This window comes from Echinops telfairi, unplaced genomic scaffold (genome assembly GCF_000313985.2).
Source record: "Echinops telfairi isolate 266 unplaced genomic scaffold, ASM31398v2 ScPeMD7_42;HRSCAF=159, whole genome shotgun sequence".
In the NCBI taxonomy this organism is placed as follows: Eukaryota; Metazoa; Chordata; class Mammalia; order Afrosoricida; family Tenrecidae; genus Echinops; species Echinops telfairi.
Genome location: NW_022103940.1, coordinates 2,359,519 through 2,365,779, shown reverse-complemented (window position 1 = coordinate 2,365,779; position 6,261 = coordinate 2,359,519). Strand labels below are relative to the sequence as shown.

The 6,261-nt window shown below is 46.8% G+C and overlaps 1 pseudogene; it reads left to right on the top strand.

Annotated features, from left to right (window-relative positions):
• The first annotated feature begins 4,109 nt into the window (after positions 1 to 4,109).
• Positions 4,110 to 5,701, top strand: LOC105979655 (annotated as a pseudogene).
• Positions 5,702 to 6,261: the final 560 nt, after the last annotated feature.

Below are 6,261 nucleotides of genomic sequence, written 5' to 3'. Positions count from 1 at the left end.
ATTTTTACTGAATGGTAATTTAGACCCTGAAGCCACAATATTTGTTTCTAAAATTTACAAAAAAGGGATGTGTACTTTCTTTTATAAAAGATGATTCTTTAGCTCTTCAGTTACCAAAACAGGAACTATTGTATAAGGTTGAATGTGGGTTCAGCGTAAGGGAATCCTCAGAAATGGCAAGGAAGTCCACAATCAATAGCTTAGGGAAGGGACAGAGGGTGAGAATCTTGAATGAGACAAATTATTGGTCCCTTGATATCTTTTGCTAAAGTGAAAAACTATTGCATTTGCTTAGTTCATTAAAAAATTGGAAAAATAAAAGGTGATGATTTACACATCTTGTTCCATGGCTCTTATTTTCCACAAATCATCCCGCAGAATCTACATTTGAAAGGTTTTATGCTTGTATTGAGCTCTTTAGGAGAAAGAGAATCTATCCATTGGAGCAACCACTGTCTTAACCGCAATGATGAAACAAGGAAGTCACTGAGTTACTTTTCAAGACTTGAGTTAGGAAGAAGTGAACCAACTTCTAGGTTCTCTCTATGGTAATGTTTCTGGCCAGGTCACTTTGGGTCCTCGAGACACTTAGATCTCAGAGTTGAAGGCCAATTGAAGGCAGGCTGCTTGGGTTGGAAAGGATAGGAGTTTGCCTGTAGTGAGACTAGATGAGCGTACATCGGGGTGTACATGGCCAGATATTCATTCTCAATTTGTCTTCTAGCGTCCAGGCATGGCCTGCAATGGAGACTGCCTCTGAGCCCATATGCTGGGGTGGTGAGTCAACCAGAGAGTCATCCCCACCTGGGGCAGGACTGGCAGGTATCCAGTGCTCTGTTCACCGTGCACTTGGAACCATGCACGGATTCCGTGTTCTATTCTGATCATACATAGGGCGTTTGTCAGTGATGGCATGATAAACCCTGGATGCCAGTGTGATGTCAAGAAGTCAAAGCTTAGTCACGTTCCCAGAGGAGGGGGGTTCAACAGCCGGCTCCTCACACAAGACATTAGAATTGGAATATTTGGATTGACATTTAGAATATTCCACGTGAAAACCAGACTTTCATCCCTGGTGATAAGGAAGGGGAACTGGGCTGACATGGATAAAATGGGGTACAGGTAGATCTTGTCAGCAATTCTTGGGGCCGTGCCTTGCATTAAATTACAGAAGTCTAGCCCATGCCCACAGCTCATAGTACACCTCCTACTATGGACTGAGTACTGGCCCTGGACCACGCTACCTACTTCCTTCAAATAATAAGTGCTCTCAAGCCTCCCACTCTCCCTGGGGCTATAAAGCTCATTGTGAGCAGGTTTTCCTTGGTAATTGAATGAATCTGTGTTAATATTGGTGGTGCCTAAACTTCATTTGTGTGAGATATAAAGAAACCAACTGAGAAAGTACCCAAGACTCTTGCTTGCTGGACAAGGGGAATATTAGGAGACATAGCACATGGTAGATCAAGGGAACCAAGGAGTAGTGGCTCATATGAGTATCTGGCCTACGCACTACATTGAGAAGAAGTAGAACAAGCCTATGTAAGCCTGTCGATGAAGGCGTCTTTGGATTTTGGTTCACAATTCTTACTTTGAGAGTGCTCATTCAATGGCAACTCAAAAGGACCAGGTAGGTGCTATTTACATACTCACTGTACTCTGAAGACAGCTCAGTCCAGTTCTTCTTTTATGAAGAAGAAGAATTAGTTTTCCCCATTTCCAAACTTGATTGTTTGTGTACATGGTGGCCAGTCTTATAGCGGAACAGGAATAATTGAAGCACACCATGCATTTGGTCCTCAAATACTGTCCCATACTTTTCTACTTTTCTTGACAGTCTTTTTTCCATTCTCTATCATTGGGTAAATTCATGGTACTATCAACGAAACTATCATGTTCCCAAGTCAAATGTCATGCAGCAGACAGCATTAGAGCTTACAATCAGAACAACTGGAGCAGGACTGGAAGGTGTCTAGTGTTCTTTTCCCAGTCCACTTGAAACCATGCACAGAGGGAGTCTTTGATTCATTTGATTTGTTAGTCTGGGTAGACTAGAGAAACCAATCCATAGAAACTCATATATGTATAAGAGAGTTTTATATAAAGGGTAATTGTACATTAAGAAGGCATCCCAACCCAGATCAGTCCAAGACCTTAAGTCTAATATTAGCCAATAAAGTCCTCTTCAGACTCATGAAACACATGCAATGACACCGAATGCAGGACAATCATAGACCAGTGGGAAGAAAATCTTTGGATCCAGTGGTGTTGTCAGCACCTCAGCACTGGCAGAGTTCTCCACGTGGCTTCTCCAGTTCCCAGGGCACGGAGTCTATCAGCGTAGTGCCATGTGTCTTGTCCTTAGGGATGTCTCCCAGGAAGTGAACAGAGAGAGAGAGTATGTGTCTCCAGCCTCCAAGGGGGAAAATCCAGGAATTCCCAAATTCTCAGGAGAAAGCCATGCCCACACCAAGGCCACATTGGCTGTGATCTGATGGACAGACAAGACTCCACCCCTTCACTCTTAATCCTTTCAAGTAACAAGTTGACACCAGATTATGTAACTAGCCCATTTGATATCCTGGACATGTCTGAGTAATGTGCTCCCGCACCCTCGAGTTTAATGCCAAGAAGCAAAATTCTTGTCTGATCTCTTGTCTCCTATGCAATAGAAGTAAAATATCTTGAGTAATAAACAGCCCAGTGAATATGAACACTAGATTCTGTTACTGGTGGTATTAAAATTGGGTCGACAAGGATGTAAGCTTTTATGGAGCAATTGTTTGGGACTTTTTGATTCTTAGTAGAAGTCAGAGGACCCTTGGGTTCGATTAACCTTGAACAAAGTCCGTCTAGCTCACACCTACATATAATAACACACTCCCTACATGAAATGAATTATGTGCTCCAAAATATGGTTTGTCATCCATCACCCCATATTCATGGTTAACACGCAATCTGGACACAGGTGTTCTTTCTTACAGAAGTAAGTCAGGTGTCGTGTTGGGTGCATCTCCTGCCCGTCCTGTGTGAGTTGATACAGAGACAACTAAGCCAATACGCAACGGTCCTCCAAACTGAAAGGGGATGAGAAATGCCACAGCACATAAGATCTCTGAGAAACCAGGACGCCGTGCCTGACAAAAGACAAGACATTTCCCTGAAAACCAATAGATAGCAAGGAAGTCTTCCCCTAAAGTCCATGCCCAGAATCAGCTTTCTTGTTCCCTCAATTATGAAAAATTAAATCTCTCCATAGAAGCCACCCCTTTGTGTATTTCTGCTGTATTAGCCAGAGCAACTGTGGCATTCCTAATTGCTGGTAAGGGGACTCCCTCCTTGCTATTAGCCCATAGCTTCATGACGGGAACCCACCAACCTGTCCTGCACAAGAGAGATTGGCGATCTGTTTCTGTCAAGATTGCAGCCGAAAAACTGAAGAGGCAGCTCAGTTTTGTAGCACACGGGCTTGGTCTAGGCTTACTAACGAATCCAGAGGAGGGCCTTTCTTTCAGCCCTAATTCAGCAGACAGAGGAATTCCAACTGTGGGGACCAGAGCGGGGTCAAGGTAAGACTCCTGTAGGAGAAAAGAGCATCCCCCTACCCTTGTCGTATTCACTGCCATTGAGTCCATTAGCCTCAGAGACTTGACAGCTCTTCTGGGTTTCTGAGGCTGTCACTCCTGACAGGAGAAGAAAGGCTCCTCTTTGTCCCTAGGAAGCTGGTGGTTTCGAAATGCTGACTTGTGTATAGTAACCGGATGTAAGCCCCACACGACCAGGGCACTCCACCAGGAACAAGGTCGGAGGGAGAACGATGAAGCTTTCTATTCCCGTAAGGAGTTACAGTCTCAGAAACCCTCAGGGGCAGGTCTCCCCTGCCCTACCGAGTGACTAGGAGTCAGAGTCGGCTAGAGGGCAGTGGGTTTGGCTTGAGTTTGATTCAGTAGAGGCAAGCTACTGAGTCTGTAACAGTGGTAGTCAAGGAGAGGACATTGAGTTGTCAGGTGGCGACTCCGCTTCCACTAATCAGTACAGACCAGAAAACCCCACTCCCTTTTTACCACTGGGGCATCTTGGCATGTTGACCTCGAGAGTGCACTCGCTTCATGGGAGGTCATCTCAAGGAGGTGAGGGACCTGGTCAGAGGGGACTCTCAGGTGAGAGCCCTAATAGGGGATCCAGGCTGCCAAGGAACCCAGGGAAGAAAGGCTTCTCTGTGTTGCAGCCAGAAAGACACCCTTTCAGTTGTGGGGTTCGATGTGTTCATATATTTTCTCTGTGAGTCACGGAGAGCTTTGAGCTGTCAAGTTCAGAGTAGCAAAATGGAGGGACCAAGGCCCTGCCAGTAGTTGATCCAATGTCCATAAAAGTGTACTTTAAGATGGCCCACCCTTCCCCAGCCAAGCACAGGAAGTCCGTCCAGCCAGCCTGCTGTCGTGCTAGTAAACCCCACTCAGGCCTGGCAGTGTGCAACCTCACCCTGACTCAGATATCCTGCTCTGGCTCCTGTGCAGGTGACCAGAGCACTGTGGGTCCCCAGAGCAGGGCTCTCAAAGAATTTTGCATCGGCAACAGGGTGGTTGTGAAAGTCAGGGAGGCATCTCCTTGCTGAGGGGCTCACTTACACCTTCTAAATTCCCCTTCTTTAGTGGAGCCAAGTCATCTTTGTCCTGTCCTGCTGCCCTTGACAAGAATCATCATGCCTTGCGGTCAGAAGGGCAAACTCCGCTCTCATGAGAAACGCTGCCAGGCTCAGGACCTAGGTGATGCCAAGAGTGTGGAGTTGGCCCAGACCACTGCTGCAGAGGAGGGAAACCCTCCTCCTCACGGCTGCTGCTTCTGGAGATTCTCACCAGGCTTCCTCCTATGCTCCAAAGCCATGTGAGGCAGTTCCCTCCACCCCCAAGGCTGCTACAGATGCTTCATGTGCTACAGCTGCTAAAGGTGCCCAGAGCCAACATGTGGGCAGGTGAAATGCCCCTAAGTCCATACCTCCTGCTGAGAAGTCCCAAAGGGACCCCCTGACCAGAATGGTGAGCCTCTTGTTGCAGTTCCTGCTGTTAAAGTATAAAATGAGAGATCCCATCACCGAGGCAGAAGTGATGAAGAGCTCACTAAAAGGTACAAGGAGCAATTCTCTGGTGTGCTGAGGAGAGTCTCTGAGCACATGGAGCTGGTCTTTGGCCTTGAGCTGAAGGCAGTCGACTCCAAAAGTCAAGCGTATGCTCTGGTCAGTCAGTTGGTGATCACCAAGGAAGAGATTCTGAATGGTGAATGAGACTTTCCCAAGACTGGGCTCCTCATGCCTCTCCTGGGAATGCTTTACATCAATGACAACAGGGTCATCTGGGAGGATGTGTGGGAATTCCTGAATGAGTTAGGGATCTACAATGGCCCACAGCACTTCATTTTAGGGGACACTAGAAAGCTTCTCACCGAATATTTGGTGCAGGAAAAGTCCCTGGAGTACCAGCAGGTGCCTAAGTCTGATCCTCCATGCTACGAATTCCTGTGGGGCTCCAGAGCCCACACTAAGGCTTGCAAGAAGAAAGTGATGGAGCATTTGGAGAAGATTAAGTTAATTGACATAACTGCCTTCCAAGACCTGTATGAAGAAACCTGGGGAGAAGAGCAAGACAAAGCAGAAGCTGTATTATGTGGGATGGGCGAGGCTACTGGACACAGTGTTCCTCACTGACCCATAGCACCATGGGGGACAACACTTCAGACACATGGCAGGAATTGTGCCCACCCTGATCCCACTACGCTGAAGCCAGCCACTGGGGGCATGCAGCAGAGCAGCAGGGGTAGCAGAGCAATGAATTCCCCAGGGAATGCCAGAGATAGATGTGGAGCCAGGGCATGGCACCCCATCAGACTCGACTGGAAAGAACTTGTAAAGGACAACAAATAGACCTTGAACTGTTTATAGGGTTTGTTGTTGTTGTAGGTAATGTTTTATTTACTATTGTTGCTTTGTTATACATGGTCTTGTGATGGTGCATATTGTTGTCACTGCATGTCTACCTGGAAGGGATAGGTGGGATAAACAAGCTGGAAGAGAGAAAAACGGGATGACAGTTCTGGGGGGACATGGGAGAGTGGGAGATGGGGGAAAGGAAGTGGGTGTTAACAAACCTAGGGACAAGGGAACAACAACTGATCCAAAGTCAGTGGCAAGGAGGTCTGGCGGGGCTGGATCAAGGACAATGTAACCGAGAGGAATTCCTGAAACCCAAATGAAGGCTTAACATGATA